A 21556-nucleotide genomic window follows, 5' to 3' on the forward strand; every position below is an offset into this window, starting at 1 on the left:
TATGTAAAAAATCCCAAAGAATTTACAAATAAACCTCCTATAACAATAATTGACTTTAGCAAGGTAACAGAATACAATGTCAACATACACAAATCTATTGTATTTCTGTATATGAGCAAGAAAAACAATATCAAAAGTGAAACACTTAAGTATAAATCTAACAAAACATGTGAAAGATCTATATCCTGAAAACTACTGAATGCTGATAGAAAAATAAAAGCAGAAATAAAGAGATAGGCCATACTGTGTTCATGAACTGGAACACTCAATATTCTAAAGATGTCCTCCTAAATGAATCTACAGATACAATGCAATCCCACTCAAAATCCCAGCAGGATTTTTTGTAGATCTCTGCAACTTAAATGAAAAGGCAAAAGAACTAGGAGCCGTAATGAGTTTGAAAAGGAATAAAATCGGAGGACTTATACTACCTGCTTTCAAAATTTATTATAAAGTCACAGTATCAAGACAGCGTAGTGGTGGTATAAAGTAGGTATTAAGATCAATGGCACAAAACTGGTAATCCAAAAATAAACCTTTGATTATACCTTACTGATTATCTACAAAATATCAAGACAACTCAAGAGGGAAAAAATAGTCTTTTCAACAAATGGTGCTGAAAGAACTGGAATTCCATATGCTATGAAAAAAAATTGCTTGACTCACAGTTTACATGTTACACAAAAATTAACCCAAAATGAATCCTACATCTAAATGTAAAACACAGAACTGTAAAAAATGTAGAAAACTTCCAGAAGAAAAGACTAATAAATTGGTTTACCAAAGTTTAAAAACTTTTGCCCTAACGAAGACACTGCTATGGGAATAAAAAGATCGGCACAGGATGAGAGAATGTCTCTGAAAATCGTTTCTGACACAAGACATATATCCAGATTATGTAGTATTAGTATTAGTCACTCAGTCATGTCTGACTCTTTGTGACCCAGTGGACTGTAGCCCTCAGGCCCCTCTGTCCACTGAATTCTCCAGGCAAGAACACTGGAGTGGGCTGCCATTTCGTTCTCCAGGGGATCTTCCTGACCCAGGGATTGAACTCTGGTCTCCCACATTGCAGGCAGATTCTTTACCATCTGAGCCACTAGGGAAGCCCAGATTGGGTAAAGAACTCTCAAAACTCAATAAGAAAACAAACAATCCAATAGAAATAGGTAGTCAAAATTACCTGTGCATAGCACTTCTATTTTATAAATTTTTATTTGAATTTGTATATTTTTCCCAGCTAGTAATCAGACTAAACTCAACTTCTCACTAATTTTTTATACTATATTGCTTTGATTTTGGAATTATGCTTTTGATCTCTGTTAACCTTTGGGCACTTCAAACTGGCCTTAAAAACAACTCTATTAATTTTCTTTGAACTCAGAAGATAATTTGCATGCACAACTTTAATAATAAAGAGACTATTTTTTCCTATCAAATAAAACTAGCTCTTTTCACACACACCCAAATGAGTTATAACATTGGGACATCAAGACTTTACACTGTCACCTTTTAAATAATGAACTCTGAGTATGAATCATTTTTAATCACCCTACTTCTTTCTTCCCCTGCTACCAAATCTGAACAATTATGGAACACAATGATGAAAGAAATGACCCTTATTTTCCCTTTGCTCATATTTCTTCACTTATTTCGTCACCTGGCACCATGTTCTGTAAGTCATTAAAAATCACGTTTTGGGGATAATGTGAGGAATAGCAAACAGAGAGATTCTGCATGAAAGAAATTCTTTAAGATCAAGTTATTCAATATATAATCCTCTTCCTCCACCTGAAGGTCTTTTTTCCCAACACCATACCTGCGCAAGCCGTATTTCTCTGCTGGAAACCAGACAGACACTAAACCTTGATGATTTCCAGCACTCTACACAGCTTGTTGCCAACTACTCCTGCAGTCTTCTCATAACTTATTTTTCATTATAGGATTTCTCATCACCTGACACAGGAGACTAAACAAATATATCTCCTTCCAGCAAAGTGTGAGCTCCATGAGAACGGAGCCTATGTCCTTCTCATATACTTTTTTCTTTTTTATCCCCAGAGCAGTGTCTGCCTTACAGTGGGTGTTCAATAAATATGTGTGAATGAATTGACTGCCCAAGGCATCTCTCTATTTCATCCCCTCACACTCTTTCAGGGATCCTGGGCAGGACTGCTGATGGAAACAACAAAATATGCTGCCTTCCACTCCCTTCTTTCTTCCAGGATTAGTGACTAGATCTCTCTGCCAAGTTCTATGCTAAGTAGATACTGAGGATGAAGGATCATGAAGGGCCCTGGTGGCCCAATCTAACACCAAACGCCCACTGTGTCCACCATGTCAAGTGAAACAAACAGCAGCTCACTTGAAACTCCAAAGAAAACAGGTGAAATGCTCCAAAAGAAGTGGAGAGTAGAGGCTGGTTTCCTACTGAACAGAGTTATAAAGTATCTACTCACCGGACTATCATCAGGAGAATGATTCTCTAATCCAGGACCTACCGCTAGCTGCATCTTCACCAAATACCAGCTGTTAGTTAGAAGACAGGTAGCAACACTGAAAAGTCATGATTGAGAGCAGATGGTCCCAATATGGGACGAGGAGAGGGTGACAGGGTGCTGGGGGGTGGGAGACACAGCAGAAACAGCTGTGAGGCTTTTTCTAACTACACTAGCCCCTCCCTAAACGCCTCCACCCTAAGCACCCCACAATTACCCCCATAGAGTGAGCCACCGGTGCCGTCACTGTGAAAGTATGAAAGATTCAAACACTTCACCAGGTTCTAAGCGCAAGTTCTTTGAGGGATGGGACCGAGATTTAGGCTTCTTAGTGATGCCCAGAGTGGTTCTCCTGTCTCTACCTGCGCCTCCAACCTCAGCCCCTTCCCTCCCTCGGCCACACCCTAGACGCCTCCTATTGTCCTGAGCTTCTCCTGTCTGCCCACAAGGCCATGTCTTTCATCATCTGTCACCACCTCTGGGAGACTCGGATGACTGCCTACCTAACAGCCTGACAGGCAGTTTCACTTTCTGCCTGGCTAACAGAATTCTGATTTTCAGATATGGGCACTGATGTGCTCAGAGAAGGTGACCCTCCTCCAGCTCCAGAGCACAGCTTGGCCACAACAATCACAGCCACCCTCGCCTCCTTTTCCACTGATGGTTGAGCAAGGACATATGGCCATTCTGGCCAGCGACATAGGGAACTTCTGAGAAATTATGACTTTCGTTGTCTAGATAATCACTGAGAAGCAAGCCCTCTCTGTCCCTTTTTGTTTTAGATGTTAGCATGTGAAGGCATGACGGAGCTCCAATCACCCTGTGGCAGGGCAGAAACCTAGAGAATCTTCAAGAAGCCAACCCAAAACTGTGGCTGTTTTGAACCACCCACCTCTAGACTTCTTAAGCAAACAGTCACATAACCTAAACAATGTTACCTACAACAGAGAGTACCCACCACTTGGCCTGGGAAGTCCCTCCAACTTTTCCTCCTAGAGCAGCTCTACTTATCTCCGATTCAGAGCTCAACTAGTTTCCTTGGTTGTCCCCAGATAGTTAAACAGTCACAGACTCTGTTATCTGCACATCTGCCTCTCCAACTAAACTGTGAAATTCTAAAAAGCAAACATTTTCACCCTTGGCAGAGGCCCTGCCATACACTGGGCACTTACTAAATGCTGAATGAATGAATGAACCAACAAGCAAACAACAAAATAAGACATCAAAGGATGAATATGCAGGACGCCTTCCATGCCTTGGATAAGCCTTGACAACTGGCAGATGGAATATGGCATACAGGCTGTCTACATTCTACCAAAGACTTCCTTTAGGTGGTGGTGAGCAAAGGCTGAGACTATACAATGAACAGGTCCTATTTTTATCTGCCTGGAAGTCAGACATCTCATTGGAAACTATCCTTGCCCAATCCCGGGCAGCTGGGGTGGAGCTGTCTATCATAGTGGCACCTGAGCTAAGTACCCACTCTTATGGTGAAAACCACTCCCTGTCCATGGAGATGGCTTGGCTCAGTTTTAGTTTAGTATATCGGTAAGACCTGCTGTTAGGATGGAGGAGATGGAAGAAGAGAAAGACATCCCCCCCTACCCCTCCCACAAAGGAACAGATAAGCCTGAAGGTGCCAGTTCTTTTTATTACTCCATACTAAGAAGCAGTCAACACAGAGGGGAAAAGAGCTAAGATACGTACGAGAGAGAAAGAAAGCCATGCCACCTTATGCGTGCCCTGGATCAAGCTATGCCTGCAGATGAAACGCTCAGCCTTTTCATTTATGTGACCCAATCAATTTCAATATAGCATAAGGCAATTTTCAAGTGACTAAAACACAACCCAAAGAAAAGAATTCTGACAAATACAGTCAATAATATTGAAAGCAAACTGTTACCATCCCTTTTACATTCAGGACCTATGCACTGTCACTTCTCAAAACTTGGCTTCTAGGATGGTGGTGGGAACTAAGATAGCCTGGAGGAGGCCTAGCCGTGAACAAAACACACACCATCATCACCGCCTTTCCTCCTAAAGGAGGGTAATATGAACCTCCTCTGTTTCTCTTCTGTTCAGAAATGAATTTGAACCTCTGGAAGGCACAAACTGTTACATTAACTAGATACAGGAAAAAATGGAGAGAATTCTCATCAAGCAACCTACTATGGATTTTACAAATATCTTACAACTTAACTGCTCTGATGATTATAATACCCTTCTTACCTCTGAGCAAACAGAATCAGCGAAATTAAGTAACTTGCTCGAGGTCTTACAGCTAATAACTAGAATTTAAATTCTATACTTTTTCCACTTTATCACTCTGATGGCCAGGGCCTGGGAGATGGAGCTCAACCCTCCGCCTCCACCCCAACACCGACAGCGCCCCAGGACACACAGACCTGGATGGACCCTGACAACCTCGGCCCCCTGCAGTCAGAGCAGCCTCGCATACCCAATTTTTTTGGAAGCCGCGGGTAACTAACCCAGGTGTCTGTCGGATTCTCAACACCAGTGCCAGAAGTAAAGACCCAGGCAGAAGGAGCAGCGGCACCTGCGCGGGCCCGGGAAGCGCCGCAGAGGGAGAGGCGGGGGCTCGCTCCGGGCTCCCCCGAGGCCCGAACCCCCGCCCAGCTCCGCGCTCTCCGCAGCAGCCGGCCCCCCTGCTCTCCCAACCAGCGCCCTGCAAACCCTGCCTCCGCGCCGCCTGGGCCGCTCAGAGACTCGCGCAGCCCCGATCCTGTCCCGCGCCCACCCCAGCCCGGGTCCCGGGCAGATATTCGCAGCTGTTCGCCCCCAGGCAGCGACGCAACCCCGACCCCTCAGCTGTGCCGCGCCCCCGGCGCCCTCGCTCCCCCGGCGCGCCGGACAGGGGCCCCCGCATCGCCCACCGCGGCCCCGCAGGGACCAGGCTGGGGGCCCACCGCCCCCAGCGCGCTGCGCCTGTCCCGCTCACCTGCGCCGCGGCGCTCGCCGGGCCTCCGCGCGCCAGCCCGGCTCCCGGCTCTGATCCCAGTCCTAGCGCAGAGCGCGCTCGCGGCGGGCCGGCCTTGGTGTGGCCGCGGAGGGAGGGACGGGGCGGGTGCGGCTCCTCCCCGCCCCGAGCCACCTGGGGCGCCCGGGAAGGGGCGGGGCAGGGCCGGGACAGGTGGGCCCCGCCCGCTGCCGGCAGCCCGGGACGTGGGCTCCTTGGAGATCCTCCGCGGGGTGGAAGCGGGGCCCGGGCGGCCGCGTAATAAGTGACACCTGGGACAGTTAGTGCTTGGGAGGGGCGGGGAGCCAGCCGGCCCGTTTCCACACAGCCTGGCCCACTGGGGAAATGGATCACGGAGAGTGGGAGCCGGAACCCCCTAAACATGAAAAGGAGAGGCCAGTCCTTCTCTTGGGGGCTGTAGAAATCAAGAACCAAGAGCCTCAGGGTGAAATTGATGGGGGCCAAGGGCAAGTTCAGAACTGGAAGAGCTCAGAAAGGCCTTTTCTAACCGTTCTGCCCTCCCATCCCCACTTCAAATGATTCTCCCCCCTTTTAAAATAATGGCTTTAAACTATAAATAAGGTCATTTCAGAGAGTGATGTCCTCCCCACCTGGAGACTGTAAGCCCCAGGTGGGGCAGCAAACTCTCCCGTCCATGATGAGTCATTAAGAGGTGAACAAGCCAAGGGCAGAGCAGGTGCTCAGTTAATGGCTGATGAATAGCCGAGGCGGGACCAGCCTCTCACTGGCCCCCCAGGCCAGCGTCTGCCCCAGCGTCCCCCTCCCACTTTGTCAGAGAGCCCAGAGCCGGGCTGCCTGGCTTCCAAACTACCCATCCTCTCGGTACTGCTTACCTCCCTCCCGGTGCCGGCCCAGAAGCTGACCTGTGGGAGGTCCACAAAGGTCCTCGGGCCACCTTTGGAAGCTGTCGAGAAAATCTTTACCCCCTGAAGACGTTACAGGCAGAGGAACTCGGACATACAAGGCTGTCTTGCCAGGCCCGCCCTGTTCACGCACAGCCCAGAGTTTGGGCGACTGACCTGACATCCCACAGCTGATAGCTGAGCTGAGTCGGGGGGCCCCGATGGGCTACAGAGACCTGTGGATGGGAAGTCTTGACCTTCTGCAGAAATGGGGCTTGGGTTTGCTCTGAGTTCTCTAATCCATGGCCTTTCCCGGCTTCTCAAAGGTCAGGTGTGACCTGAGCCATTTGTATTTACTGAGGCCCTGACAGTTTCAAAAACAAAGACATGTCAGAATAGGATAGAAATAATGTAGTATATTTCTTAAGTGTTTCATTGAACAAATGAATAGTCTTCTCACACACAAACACACAGGAGATGATGTGTGATGCTGCTACTAACATGGTAATTTCCAGACTCATTAAAGAAATCCATTTCAAGCCCACTACAGGAAACACTGTACAACTTTAAAGTTGTATAGAGACTATTCCTCCCTGTAACTATTTCAATATTCTTCAATGACTGCACATTAAACCTCAGAAGCCATAACTGGAGGCTGTTAAGATGAGGTCAAGGCCCCCCCTCCCCGGAACAATAAGCTCAACACTCTCAAGGCTTGGACCCCATGTCCCTGCATCAGTGAGTCCCGCACAGATGGGTGTTTAAGATGTGGTATGGCCTGGCTGGCCACTTCACCCTGGGCAAGCCCAACCCAGAAAAAAGTCACAGAGGATGTCCCAGCCAGCGGGTCCTCCCCCAGCTGCACTCCCTCCGTGGTGGGTGGGGAGGCTGGTGTCCCTCCCGGGACTGTGAATGGTCCTGCCTTGGGACAGCCACTGGCCCTAGTAGGTGAGCCTGAGCCCAGGAATCCCTCTGGGTCTCACCCACGTGACATGGACCCAGCCCTTCTTGCATGTCGGTTTCAGTCAGTGGAGCGTGTGATCCCCTGTGATTTAGGATCCTCCCACTGTGTGTGTGATCTTGGCCGGGCCAACCTGGTAGGTGATGCCACCCGGGCTAACCTGAGAATCATCAGGAAAGTAAATGCAAGTTGTACTCTGGTGTTCCTGGTCTCTTTCTCTCCCCTCTGGGCTTGCTGAGGAGCTCTAGGCATCTTCCTCAGTTATGCATTTCTCCTACTTGGGAAATGTGTATGCATGAAATCAGATGTGCTTTCTGCCTGAAATTCTTTACTTGAAAGGGGTATCCAAAATATGACAAGCTGATACCATCGTAAGGTTAAATGAAAAAATGTACATGAGGTACATGAACACAGGGCCCACACAAAGCACCTGCTCAATAAATGGTGCTCATCCTGGCAGTGCCAAGAGAGCCAGCTGATATCTGCTAGCCATTATAGTACTGAAAAGAAAGACCAGACCATTGATGGACTCCTGGAGAATCTAAACTAAATTAATCCTTGCGAATAGCTGTGATCCCCAGGAAAATGATATCTGAACTAGGAAATCTTCAGGTTCTTTTCCATCTCTAGATCTTTGATAGTATAATAGAAGAGAAACTATCCAAAGAGGAAATAATTCCAATTTTCTGAACCTTGAGATATATTTACCTTCCTAATTTTTCCTACTTTTACATAGCACTCAGTATGTACATTAACATGTACACCATTTTCTGTGCACGTTTTTCAAAGAAATAATGCATATAAAGTACCTAGCATAATTCCCAGCACATAATAACTGCTTGATTAATTACAACTAGCATGGGAGAGGTGTTTAAGTGATCAGAATTACTAGGATCGGAAAGAACCATGGATTCAAGCAGGCAAATCTGAGAATCAGTTTAATAGGTAACCTAGAATTTTAAGTTCACTGGTTCTGGAATCAGACCATTTAGGGTAAAATCCACTCATGGTTTATGAATCTCACTATGCTCCAACTTCCTCATCTATAAAATGAAGATAATACTAGTATATCATAGGAAGAAGCTGGAGACATGAAAAGAATAGCTAACCTTCAGCGAGCAGCTACTCTGTGCTGGTCATGATGTTAGTTAGGTGCTTAGATTTTCTTCTGACAGTTGACTTCAGAGTGGGAATTCATCAAGAAATTACAAACCTTGAACCTGAACTCAGTATTCTATGTTTTACAGCTTTTCCTTAAGAAAGCACCCACAACTGTCCTTATATTTGCAAAAAGCCTTGGGTTTCAAACAGTTAGGAATCACTGACTTCCAAACTTAGCCAGCGGTTTTAGGACTGGAAGACTTGTGAGCGCTCCTTGAGAAGGAGGTTCACCAGGAGGCCTGCTCAAGGTGCAAATCACTGCGCCTGAGAAGTCTGATTCAGGAGGGCCGAGAGGTTGTGGGATAAGCAGTTCAGGTGCTACTTACCAATAGGTGAGCCTAGGAAACTGAGAGCATCCAACCTTCTCATCTCTCAGAAGCCCCAGGGATCAGCTCACTTGGAATCATCTTCCAGCCCACATCTGCCAAGCAGCCAAACCCTCACCCCACCCAAACCAAGGGAAAGAAATGTTTCTCCCTGCACAACCCAGCTTTGCACAAGGAGCACTCAGCGAACAAAACAGCCTTCTTTCACAAGGAAAATAACATGTGCAACTACCTGAGGGCTAGCCCTTTAAATCTTAAAGGAGCCTAAACCTGTCTTGCCAGGACAACCCGCTCCAGCACCCACATCCCTCAGTCCAGCCATCCCCCTCCACACAAGTCGTATCTAGCGCTACTATTTGAACAGCTGAGGCTATTCAGCTAACACTTCCAAGTGACATCCTACAAAAATGTCGATGTTTTGTCCCATTTCCTAAAGCCACAGGCTAATCAGACCCTGAAACAGAGGACTTCAGTCTGGTGCCATTTCAGTGTGAGGCCCACAGGGGACATGCTTCTTTGGGGGCTGATCTTGGCAAGCACCAAGTCTGAAGCAAGAACAGGGCAGGCGGCAGCTGCGGCAAGAGTGGCTATGTTTCAAGAATGCCCAAAAAGGTCAGCCCAACAAGGATCAGACAAAACCCAGAATGTTCTCGTCCTGACCGGTGAGCTCCTCTCCGTGCTTACCAAGGGCAGCCAAGGATGCAGGCATGTCTTCACCATGCATGTCTTTCACCAATTACAAAGTCCTGATGTAGCAAAAAGTTGAAATAACCTTCCCAAAGTGAGCTGAGCACACCTCTCAAATACAAGGCAAGCAGGAAAGATCTCCCACATGGCTGGCTGTGGCTGTGCCATTTCCCGGAGAAGACTGTACAAAGACGCAGCTGGCCCCTCGGGCCTGTGCTAGACCCTGAGGCTGGGCAGCAAGTCAGCTCTTCCATATTTGTCCCTCAGTATTACCTTATACCCTCTGGAGGGCTGTGGATCACTGTGAATCCGCTTGGCTGTCTAAAACGTATCAGCCGGGGAATGAGCTTGCCCCCTTTGGCTTGGTTTCAGAGCGAGCACTGAAGCGTGGACCACAAACACGTGTCTGCTTACAGAGTTGTTGGCTACAAAAATGCCCAAATGCCTCTGTTGTTGTATTTGTAAACTAAGCAGAGAGGATCTTGATTATTCTAAATTTACTTCTTACTTCTGAAGTTGACACAAACATACTTATCTTTTTAATTTGCTAAATTAGGAACTGAAATACCAGTGTGGAGAAAATTCTTAGTGTAAAATCAGAATTCTAGTACCATGAACACACCAAGCAAAATCTGCTTCAGGACCTTTGCACTTACTGTTTCTTCTGTTTGGATTTGTCTCCAGATCTTTGCAAGGCTGGCTCCTTCCCTCATGCACAGAACCGTCCCTGACCCCCAAGCCATGTAGTATCACAGCACCCTGTTCTGTTTTCTTCATAGCATTTAAATGTACCAAATCATTTTAGAAAGTGCTTTTCACTGGTTTATAATGGACCTCTAAGAAAATGAAGATTTTTGTGTCATATACCACCTCTGTCCAGCTCTGAAAACAATGCTGAGTACAAAGTAGGTGCTTAAATCTTTGCAGAAAACTTGATGAATGCTCACATTTTTGCAGCAGACTCTGAGTACATCGCACGGAGGTGTCAGCTGCTCCTGTATGTTGCTCCTACAAAGATGCTTCTGGGTTGTAGGCTCTTAGCACTAGCTATAATTGCTGGGAATCTGAATAGACTTGACTCATGATCTAGTGTCAGGACATTGCATGCGGAGTACTTATAGGAGTCCTAGGAACAGCCGCCAGGCACAGAAATAGAAACTAGCCTCAAAACCCCCTCACTGCAGTTCTCAGGAGGTTCTCTCCCCATGAAATAGCCTAAGAGCAGACTTTCCCCAAAAGAAAAAGATGGTGAAGCAGTAGGAAAAGCGAGGACCCTAAACAGACAGCTCCAATGAGATTCCATTTCACTGCTAGAATCCAATGATTCCCAAGATCTTACAGTCTTCTCTCCTGCTCAAAGTATCTGTGATGCTAGGTGAAGGATAAGCTGGTGTCCAAGGCAAAAATACCTTCACTTGGGAAGTATTTTATAATCACTATTAAAAAAAGGCAACAGGCCCCTGATGGAGTCACTTATTCTAAAGCCCCATGTCACCAAACCAAAAATGGGACTTAATTTCACTTTTGGCTCTCCCAGAAATGGAATCTTAAACCAGGCAAAAGGGAATCACCTGACCAGCATTCATTAGGTCATCTGCTTTACATGCCCCTGCCATCCCCTAAAGGAAAGTGACCTTGCAATAACCAACCTGCTTTTCGCCTCTCTGCCTCTGTTACCTTCTGCCTATAAAAGTATTTCACTTCGTACATCTCCTTAGAGCTTCTGCTAGATTGGATGCTGCCTGATTCATGAACCACTGAATAAAGCCAAAAAGATTTACCCCTTTTGAATTTTATTTCAATATCACAATCACATATATTTGAGTGGTATTTGTATAAGATGCTTGCATACAGTTTCTCACTGATGCTCACAACAAACTGAAGAATGGAGGACAGTAGGCTACAAAACTCCCTAACTCCAGTATGGAGATGAGGTTGTTGAGATGCTGCACAGTTAAACAGGCTGACCACAACCCGGAGTTGTTCCCTGGAAAGTAGAGCCAGGTCCAGGTCCCAAGTCCATCCTTCTTTCATGACTGAGTAGCGTCACTGTCAGATGGCCCATGCTTCAGGGGTATTTTGCTCAGGAGAGAGCATTGCAGGGCAGCAAGGGCACCAGGGCTACTGGCTGGGGTGAGGCTAGCAGGTAGCCAGGTTGGCACTGGCTGAAGGAATTAGCATCGCATGACCTAGACGCATCTGCCTTGGGCCGGCAGGAGCCCATGAGAGGCATCCTCAGACAGAAGCACAGGGAGTCTGTGATAAAACAGGGGTCTCAGGGGGACCCCACTACTGCTGTTCCTGCCCCTTTCTGTAGTTGGACGTGCATTTACATGTGTGGTATGATTGGCATGTTTACTTTTTCTAAAACTTAAAACACTAAAATGAGATCCTATTAATCATCATGACAGGGCTCGAGGTGAAATACGGGGCAGCTATTATTATGAGCATGGGTCCCTGAGAGCCTTCTTTGAGGCCTCATGCAGATCTATGGATGAGGGAACCCCCCAGTGCCCCCTCAGGCCTTCTGCTAGAGCTGGCTCAGCTGGGACAAGAGAACCCTGCTCTTCTTTTAGCTTGAGAAGTCAAGGGATATAGGTCGTGTATTTTTAAATGCAACCAGAGATAGCGTCCCAAAGAGAAAAAGAAATCAACATGGGTAAGTGAAATTCTTACCACCTACAGTTTGAAAATCGTGACACAAGTGACTGTTGCACTGCCAAGTGTCTGTTATGTATGAAAAACATTCTGAGCACCGCGCTCCAGCAGGCAGCCTTCCTCCAGAAGCCCCAGAGTTGTGTGTTATCAGGCACCCCTGCTGTGAAGTATCTCTGTGATTTCGATTCCCTGGTGGCTCAGTGATAAAGAATCCACCTGCCAATGTAGGAGATGTGGGTTAAATCCCTGAGTCAGGAATATTCCCTGGAGAAGGAAACGGCAACCCACTCCAGGATTCCTGCGTGGGAAATCCCATGGACAGAAGAGCCTGGCAGGCTACAGTTCAGTTCATGGGTTAGAAAAGAATCGGACACAACTTTGTGACCAGACAACAACAATTCTTTCCTAGATGTTTTAGATTGCTTAAAGTAATTCAAATAACAGTAAGACCTCAGATTCCCATGAAAGGAGAAAACACCGAAAGTTGCCAAGTAAGAAAACTATAAGTTCTTTACAAAATGATTTCTGAGGCTGGTTGCTGATTTTCACTACACACACACACACACAGACACACACACACACACCACTGTTCTGACAGGCAGTATTACCAGCTGTGGAGAGCACACTCCTTAGGATCAGTCCACCTGGGTTTCTATCCTTACTTCTCCTTCCAGCTGTGAGACCTTGGGCAAGTTAATTAACCTTTCTGTGCCCATGCCCTCCCCACTGGAGACAATGGTGCCTACCTCATGGCGTTATTAGGATTAGATGGATTAATACATGCAAAGCGCTTAAAACAGTATCTGGCACACCACCAGGAGAGTCTCTCACCTTAATCCACTACCAACTGCAGCTTCCAAGCATTATGAGGTTCTGGGACTGGCACACACTATTGGCAAGTTTGCCAATCTCTTTCATCTCAGGTGTACATTCTGGAGGAGTAAAGTACCATTTTAGGTCAATTTTTTGAAAAGCTGTCCTACAAGAATGATTTGCAGTCTGGTCATGGGTAGAGGTGAAGGTTTAGAGGGTCCCGGAAAGAGAGGTTCTTGCCAACTGGTAAAGAACCCACCTGACAATGCAGGAGATGCAAGAGATGTGGATTCAATCCCTGGGTTGGGAAGATCCCCTGGAGTAGGAAATGGCAACCCACTCCAGTATTCTTGCCTGGGAAATCCCATGGACAGAAAAGCATGGCGGGCTACAATCCATGGGGTTGCAAAGAGGCAGACACGAGTAAGCACACACAGAAATAGAGGGGGCTTCAAACAGAACCTCCTTCAGCACTGGGGAAGCGAAGCAGGTGGAAGATTCCAACCTTTGCACCCATGGTGCATTGCCAAGTAGAAAGATCCACAGGGGTTACCTGCAAGTATTTTTTTTTTTTGCAAGTCTTTTATTATTTTGAACCCAACTAACCACACGGAAATCGATGTTTGCTCTGCAGATTGGCTGAAGAACCACCAACACCAAAGGGAAAGGAAAAAATCCCATGGCTCAGGATGCCTTTTGTCAAGTGAGCCTGCATTTTTTCATCTGATGTGTCACCTGAGAGATGCCTCCCACTCCGGTTCAATTTATTATGTACATAAGACAAATTACAAGATGTAACCTGTCACAAATGCTGGAATTAAAGCTGCCAATACACACATCACCAGTAATTGCCTCAGCAGATAGCTTCCGTTCCACATTCTCCCACAGATGCTTCAGCTCTGTAGTATTTCCAAGGCACAGCCTGAACACTGCTCAGAGCTCGATGGAACAAGAAACCTTGAGGACGGCTCGTGGGAGCCCAGGGAACAGATGGGGTTCATGCAGACCTACTGTATTGCAGAGTTGCTGGTCGTGGAACATAGAAGTCACCTCCCAGTCGTACTGAAATGTGCTTTGTAATCAGATCCTTTTGGGGACTGCTTTCCCATCTAAAATAAATGGGCTTTAGCCTAAATATTCATCCACCACGTTTGAAGTTTTACTACTTAAGTTTTACCTTTAACAGTCTAGTAACTGCCTTTTCCAAGTTCTTTGGAGAATGACAAATTCAAGGAGATGGATAAGACATTATAAAAGCATGTCATTTGCAGTGCCCTGAATTCTACTATAAAGCCTTTATTTGACATCCACCTTTCTTTTTTTTTTTTTTTTCATTTATTTTTATTAGTTGGAGGCTAATTACTTTACAATATTGTAGTGGGTTTTGTCATACATTGACATGAATCAGCCATGGAGTTACATGTATTCCCCATCCCGATCCCCCCTCCCACCTCCCTCTCTACCCGATCCCTCTGGGTCTTCCCAGTGCACCAGGCCCAAGCACTTGTCTCATGCATCCAACCTGGGCTGGTGATCTGTTTCAACATCCACCTTTCCACTTTCAATTGATGAAAGCAGTTTACTGTCTGGCTCTCAGGCAACATTAACCAAACAAAGAACGAATGAAGGTTTTTACATACACAAGGCCACGCATGACCACAGAAGGTCAGTGACCCAAAGTAGGGCAGTCTCCTTGCTAAGAGAGCAGAAGAGATAATCCTGTGTCCTGCCATTTTTTATTCCCCAGTGGCTTCATACTCTGGCATCCTCTCACAACATCTCAGAGCTGTACATTAATGGTAATAATCAGTAAGTTAGGGACATCCGTGGTGGTCCAGTGGCTAAGACTCCATGTTCCCAATGCAGGGGGCCCAGGTTCAATCCCTGGTTGGGGAACTAGATCCCTTAGACCACAACTAAAGATCTTGCATGCTGCAACTAAAAGACCTCACATGTTGCAACTAAAGATTCCACTTGGAACTTCCCTTGTGGTCCAGCGGCTAAGACTCCACGCTCCCAAAGCAGGGGACCTGAGTTTGATTCCCAATGAGAGAACTAGATCCCACATGCAACTAAGACCCAACATAGCCAAATAAACAAAACAGTAATAATCAGTAGGTTAAAACAGGAATTCAAACACCCCAACAATTGTCAGAAAATGCCAATAACCTTGCAACATACACAGAGCTCCAATGCATTAGTTGAAGAATGCCCATGAGGTAAAACATATTATTAGAATAAATCCTTTCTTGGACAAGAAGAAATTCAGAAATTCAGCTAATACATTGGTCTATCGCACTAACTCAATCATAGTCTTTAAAAAGTTAAGATACTTACTGAAATGAGTGGCCATCTTTTCAGCGGCAAAGAAACAAAGGTCAGGTTTTCTTGGATCCTCAATGAAGGAAAAACTTAAAAAACAGACAATCAAGCAAAGCAAAAGACAAAGAGGTAAAGGTTGACCTTGCTCAGGCTTTGAATTCGAGCTGCTGCTCCCTGAAATGAACTCCTTCGAGGCCAGAAAACGGCCCATCCCCACACTGGCACTGAGGACTGCAAGGAGAGTGCCTTTAAGATGACTCAGATAAGAAAAAACAGACCAGCCAAAGTTTAATTCAATTTTATTTTCCACTTTTAGTATTTTTCAAATTATACAACATGCAGTCTGCCAGAGTATCCATAGATCTTCAGTTTAGGACCTAGAAGATAACCAAAATTGTCCAGGGGCCAGGGGAGGGTTACTTCCAGCTCTTTTGTTACATGTACTATATTACAGCATCATAACTCAATACAAACTGCCACTCTCCCCCTCACACCACCAAAACAAATTCATCCACAAGTTTTTTTTTTTTTTAATGAAAGCTACTGTACAAATACATAAAACCCAGAACACACATCTGCAGTACACACAACATACTTTACAAACTAGACATGGATAATTCTACAGAATTGCCCTATTCCCCTTATATCCACACACGGTGAAAAGTGTTTCAAACTGATGAACAGATTTGTAAATGTGTAAGCAGACTTCACAGAATGGTGCTTCCTTCAGCTGTTACCTTGACCTTATTCAAGATTTTTTAAAAAGTCTAAACTGTCAACGTTCAGTGAAGGCATTTTAGACTATGCCGGTTCCCGTAGCTCACTTAAGATATGCAGTGTGAGACAACTTAGAAGTGAAATCTTACCCCAGTCCCCTACCTCCTACCCCCTGCCAACAAACAACTTCCCTATTGGGTCATAAAGGCAGAGTCTAAATGTCTTCTGCCCGGCTTAAAAAATACACTTCAAAAAGGAGACTGTTGAGAATTTTTATTTGCTTTCAGTTATTCCTCCAGGAAAAAAAGAAATGATAATCTCCCCGTGAGTCTTGGGGATGGCTTAGTCTGGCCTTTGGACAGGAAAATCACTTCCCCCTGTGAAAGTAGGGCTTCAAAAACTCTCTAGATGCTACATTCTAGCCAGTCCTTTTTACTTCATTTATCCCAATATTTCTATGAATTCTAATTTTCTTAATCATATAATACTATTTCCTTTAAAGTCTTAATCCACACTTATTGTTTTCCCTACTACCTGCCATTCCACAAGGCAAACTGCACAGCACTGGAAGAGATGATGCATTTATACAGAATTCTCTCGTAACTGACCAAAACCTACTTAGCATTAATATATTTTTGTCTCCAACCATAAATGTTGATATCCCAAACAGCATTCCTCTAATTCAACAATCCACCATTCTGCAGGGAGAGATTATCTGTAGAAATCATCTGGTTATTCCCTTTTAGCATCAAAGAGTAAACTTTCAAGAAGTAACTTGAAATATAAAATTATTCACAGAGGAGACACACACACATACATACACACTCTAGCAAAAAGCAGCATACAACCAAAAAATATCATCATAGGCTCTGCCGTCCACAAACGCAGTTTTCACATCCGGAGTACAAATGTAAAAAATGGTAGTCTAAGAAAGTGAAAATTGCATAAATGTGGCTTTTAACAAAAGTGATTCTACAGAGTATATGGTCCTGACATTACCTTATTAAGCAAAGTAACATTTAGGGATTCATTTGATTATACTGCATAATCCAGTCCAATGATCTGCCTTTAGTCACAGTGTAGGAAAGTTAGTTTAGAGGTCCTGTAAAGACTGAAGCTAGGTGAACTGACTGGCTGATCAGCAACTAGCAGAATCATCTTTAAGAGACATCAAAGCCAACTTTCTCTGTGAATAAAAGTGAACTGGATTTTGTGAATCCCTAACAGAGGTCAAGAAATATGGAACTACAAGTGAATGTTTCTTTTAGAAACATGAACGAGTCAAAGACCCCTTCAGAATTAGAAAAGGGGTGCCCAGGGAAAAATGACTTTGTAAAGAATCTAAAATAATCTATTACCAAGAAAACCCAAAAGGAAGAATTCCTCACCTTTGTCCAATTTCCAAACATAGAGTTATACAGTTGCATAAGACAGCATAACCACAACAGTGGTTATGACAGTTTATTAACTGGCAATCCTCTCAAGGACCAATTTTAGCTTCGAAAATCAGAGGCAACCATATTAACAACAAGGTTATAACCTATGGCATATGTTATTTATTATCTGATAAGGTTTGTCAAACCTGCTCTAAAAGGATCTTTCTGTCAGGTGGCAAATAGCACTGTAACACTATCAACAATGTAAAAAAAAAAAATCAAACACAAGAAGCTTTAAAAATGTAAATGAATGCAAACTTGTCATTCTTATGAAAATACTTCAGTGGAATTCATCCTCTTCTCTTGCCTTACTACCTGCCCCTCAAAACAAAATACACATAAAGTGCAACATTTAACAAGTAAATTAAGTCAAAGCAGCTTTGCTTGGTTAGGAAAATTTTACACAAGAGTTTGGAAATCTATTCGGTCTTTAGTGCTTTTTATACAAACACACACGCACGCACACACACACACAAACTATCTCCCACCCACCAGCAATGAGAAAGCGCCATGTCTCTCCTGGCATAATTTCATTCCAATGGTGAAAACAGCAGGGATAGAACCAGCTCACTCATCCCAGGTCGCCATAAGCATAGGATGAGTTCTTTCAATGAGATGGGTTTGGTCATCATTGACTTAATCCTCAGATTTACCCAAACAAGTAGCAGCACATGAGACTAACTGAATTGAATCCTTGTCAGTTTCCCTGGAAACTTTACTACTTGGACATCAATCATTTTAATATGCACAACTGGAAATAAAAGTTGAATCAGCTTTAGAGTCATGAATTTGAACAAAACGATAGCTAAACTGAAAAATCCATCCACACTGATTTCTTCAAATTCCTCCTAAGAGAAACCTATCTATTTGCTGCCAAAGAGAGAACTCAACTAAACAGTCAAGTAAGGATGGGTTAATACAACAACTTATTCATAGGCACAAAAATATGTCACTTTCCCTCTAGGGCTTCCTTTTCAACTGCTGGAACAATCCTGGATTTCATCAGCAGCATCCCCACCAGGCTTATGATGGTTCCCTAGAGAAGAGGCCATCCCCGAAGCGAGCTTCTGTGTTCAGGGAGAAGGCAGTGAGGAGGGAGGCAGCCCCATTTCCACTCATCCAACTTTGCAGCATTTTCAACACATCTGAAGGAATGATATTTAACCTGGGCTGGCTGAGACTAGTCACTGCAGATTCAGTAACAAGCAGCCCAGAGGTGAATGCTATGACTTTTCGCATTTACGCAGATGTGTCTGAGTGAACACTGTCTACATTGCTACTGTCAGATTGTTTTTCTGCCTTGAATGAATATGCTTTGCATTTTAAAGGGTGCCATACTAAAAGGTGTATTTTACAGATCCAAAGATGTGACCAGGGTATTCAAAATGCATCTTTGGGGTGACTTGTTTTGGAAAAGTGTTCAGAATGAAAATTTTAAACCCTTATAGCAGCACTTTTGTGTTCCCTAAAAATATAAAGTGATGTGTGTGTTTTACAGGAAACCAGACAGTTGTGGTGGCGGAGCGGGAGTCCCCACCTCCACGGCACTTGGTTGTTCCCCCTCAGGGAGTGGTGTTTGCTGGGACGTGGCTGCTGAGAAAGGAGTCTCCAAGAACCACCCAGGGACCACCCAATGCCCCAGGCCCAAGGCCAGAGCAATGGGTCCCAGGAGTAAGTGGGTCTTCTGTCAGCGTTCCCTTCAGATTTCTTGAGAAAAGTCCAAGCACGTGTCTGTACACAGAAACTCTATACAGCTCAAATATCTGAAACTGGTGTACTGCAGATGGCTGGGGTAAGCAGGTGTAAAAGAAAATGGAAACTGTGTGGGAGGGAGAAAAATAAAGGAACTGGTGATTAATGTAGTCCGTGACATGCTACGTGGCCAGTCATATCTGTTGAAAGAGAATCAAAGAGAGAAAGAACATAGGAGTTAGAGAACACAATAGAAATTCACTCTTTAAGGGAAAAAAAAGTTTTAATTTTAGATATTTAGACCAGAGCTGTCGCAACAGAAATACCATGGGAGCCACACATTTAATTTTATTAATAAATGTTCAGGTGGCCACACAAGTAATTATGAGAGATTGAGATGTTTTACATTAAAATATTACTACTGAGATAATTCACCATCTTTTTTGCCAGTGTTTGTCAACGGGTGTGTTTTCTGCACTTTCCATACATCTTGGTGTGAACCTGGCCACAAGTCGAGTGCTCAGAAGCCACCTGTGTGGTGAGCAGTGAGCCTACTGGACAGCACAGCCTCCTGCTTGGGAGGCGTTTGCTTTTGCTCCAAGTTTTAGCCCTGACAACAGTCTCTTCCCTATGGCTCAGATGCTAAACAATCTGCCTGCAGGGTTGGAAGACCCAGGTTCAATCCCTGGGTTGGGAAGATCTTCTGGAGATCTCCCTTCTGGAGAAGGGAATGGGCTGCCCACTCCAGTATTCTTGCCTGGAGAATTTCATGGACAGAGGAGCCTGGTGGGCTACAGTCTATGGGGTCACAGAGTTGGGACATGATTGAGCGACTAACACTTTCACTTTTCATAGTGTCTTCCAAAAGTCAGTGCCTATTGAAACGACAGATATTTGGAGAAACAGAATTCATTTTCTCATTCCTTGGGGGAACTCAAACACCAAGTCTCACTTGCCAGCACTTAAAGACATCCAGGCAGGTCAGACATACCCCCCTTAAAGCCAAGCTCTCTCAAGGCACAGACTCCCAATCCTGAAAGGTATTGTTTTGTCTCCCCAGGGTGAAGTCACGTAGTAGGCCCTCTCTGATGTCACTCCACGTCCCACCAGATGTTCATCGGATACTGTCAAGTCTCCAGGATGAAATGTGACCAGTTCTGACTCAGAGGCCAGCCCTTTGTCAGCCTTTGGACCAACTCCAGTGAACTCTCCTTTCAGCAAGAAACAGAAAGCCTCAGCCTCCTCAAACCCAGAAGCCTCACACCCGCACACCTCCTCATGGACTGGAAGCCCTGGTCTGTCTGGGGTTCTGCCTGTGGGTCTGTGCAGAGGTCATGGTGCTTGTGGGGTCGGGAGTGGGAGACAGGAGAGCTTGGTAGAGCATCACCTTTAAGGAATACACAGGTAGTGCCAGGCACAGGAAACGTGACAGATACTAAGAAAGACTCAGCTGCTCTTCTGATTCTAAAACTTCATGTAGATATGTAATGGAACGCGACTCGGCCACCAACAAGAATGAAGTTTTGCCATTTGCAACAACATGGATGATGGACTTGGAGAACATTATGCTAAGTCAAGTAAGTCGGACAGAAAGACAAACACTGTATGCTATCACTTATATGTGGAGTCTCAAAAACTAGTGAATACAACAAAAAAGAAATACACTCACAGATTTAGAGAACAAATTAGTAATTATCAGTGGGGGGAGGGAAGGGGCAAGGGCAAGACAGGAGTAGGGGATTAAGAGGTACAAATCACCATGCAAAAAATAAGTAAGCTACAAGGATATGTTGCAAAGCACAGGAAATAATAGCCAGTATTTTATAACAACAATAAATGTAGTACAATCTATAAAAATTTTGAATCACTATGTTGAACACCTGAAACTAATATAAGATCATAAGCAATTATACCTAAAAAAAAGGGGGGGGGACTCCAAGTGGACACACATCTGTTTTTGCTCTGAGGAGCCTTACATTCAAACTTCGTGCTCAACTGTGATAAATATCTCAGCTTCCTACTACAACACTCTCTCCCTAATTTTTTTGTCTTCACTCTCCTGATTTATATGTTATAATATTGTAAGCAACCTCACATATTTTGTATAAATAAGTAGGATATAAATTATAAATAAATGGGAAAAAAAAATCAGTGTGGAAAGGGATTTTAAAAGTAGATAAGAGCAAAGTAGGTGGTGGGGGAAAGGGAACAAAGACCAAAAATTGAGTAGGAAAAAAGAGAACACATTCCTTTTTAGAATATTACCTCTTCCCCCACTCAAAAAATAAATATTCAGGGAGATCATATGATAACTACCATTTCTTGCTCTAATAGTGCAATTGCTCACAATTACAAAGCTGCTGAATGAAAAATATAAAGCCATCTTATATTTCTGTCATTTTTAGAAGTCAGATAGAGAGAGGAGATCTGTTTTTGGAAAGAGCA

At 44.6% G+C, this 21556-nt stretch overlaps 2 protein-coding genes across 5 annotated transcripts in view; both read right to left on the reverse strand.

Moving 5' to 3' along the window:
- Positions 1 to 5714, reverse strand: part of LYPD6B (LY6/PLAUR domain containing 6B) — a 229674-nt gene extending 223960 nt beyond the window's left edge. For 2 of the 4 annotated variants that reach the window (XM_070476226.1, XM_020893426.2), the window contains exon 1: positions 5458 to 5713. The gene's annotated coding sequence lies outside the window, so the exon portion shown is untranslated. Of the gene's footprint in view, positions 1 to 4987; positions 5071 to 5457 lie in introns of those variants that run through there. The other 2 variants (XM_070476229.1, XM_070476227.1) reach the window with 2 other exon arrangements.
- A 9834-nt stretch (positions 5715 to 15548) lies between these two features.
- Positions 15549 to 21556, reverse strand: part of KIF5C (kinesin family member 5C) — a 155394-nt gene continuing 149386 nt past the window's right edge. Inside the window, exon 26 of the mRNA XM_020893429.2 lies at positions 15549 to 19311. The gene's annotated coding sequence lies outside the window, so the exon portion shown is untranslated. The remainder of the gene's footprint in view (positions 19312 to 21556) is intronic.

This window comes from Odocoileus virginianus, chromosome 13 (genome assembly GCF_023699985.2).
Source record: "Odocoileus virginianus isolate 20LAN1187 ecotype Illinois chromosome 13, Ovbor_1.2, whole genome shotgun sequence".
NCBI classification, from domain to species: domain Eukaryota; kingdom Metazoa; phylum Chordata; class Mammalia; order Artiodactyla; family Cervidae; genus Odocoileus; species Odocoileus virginianus.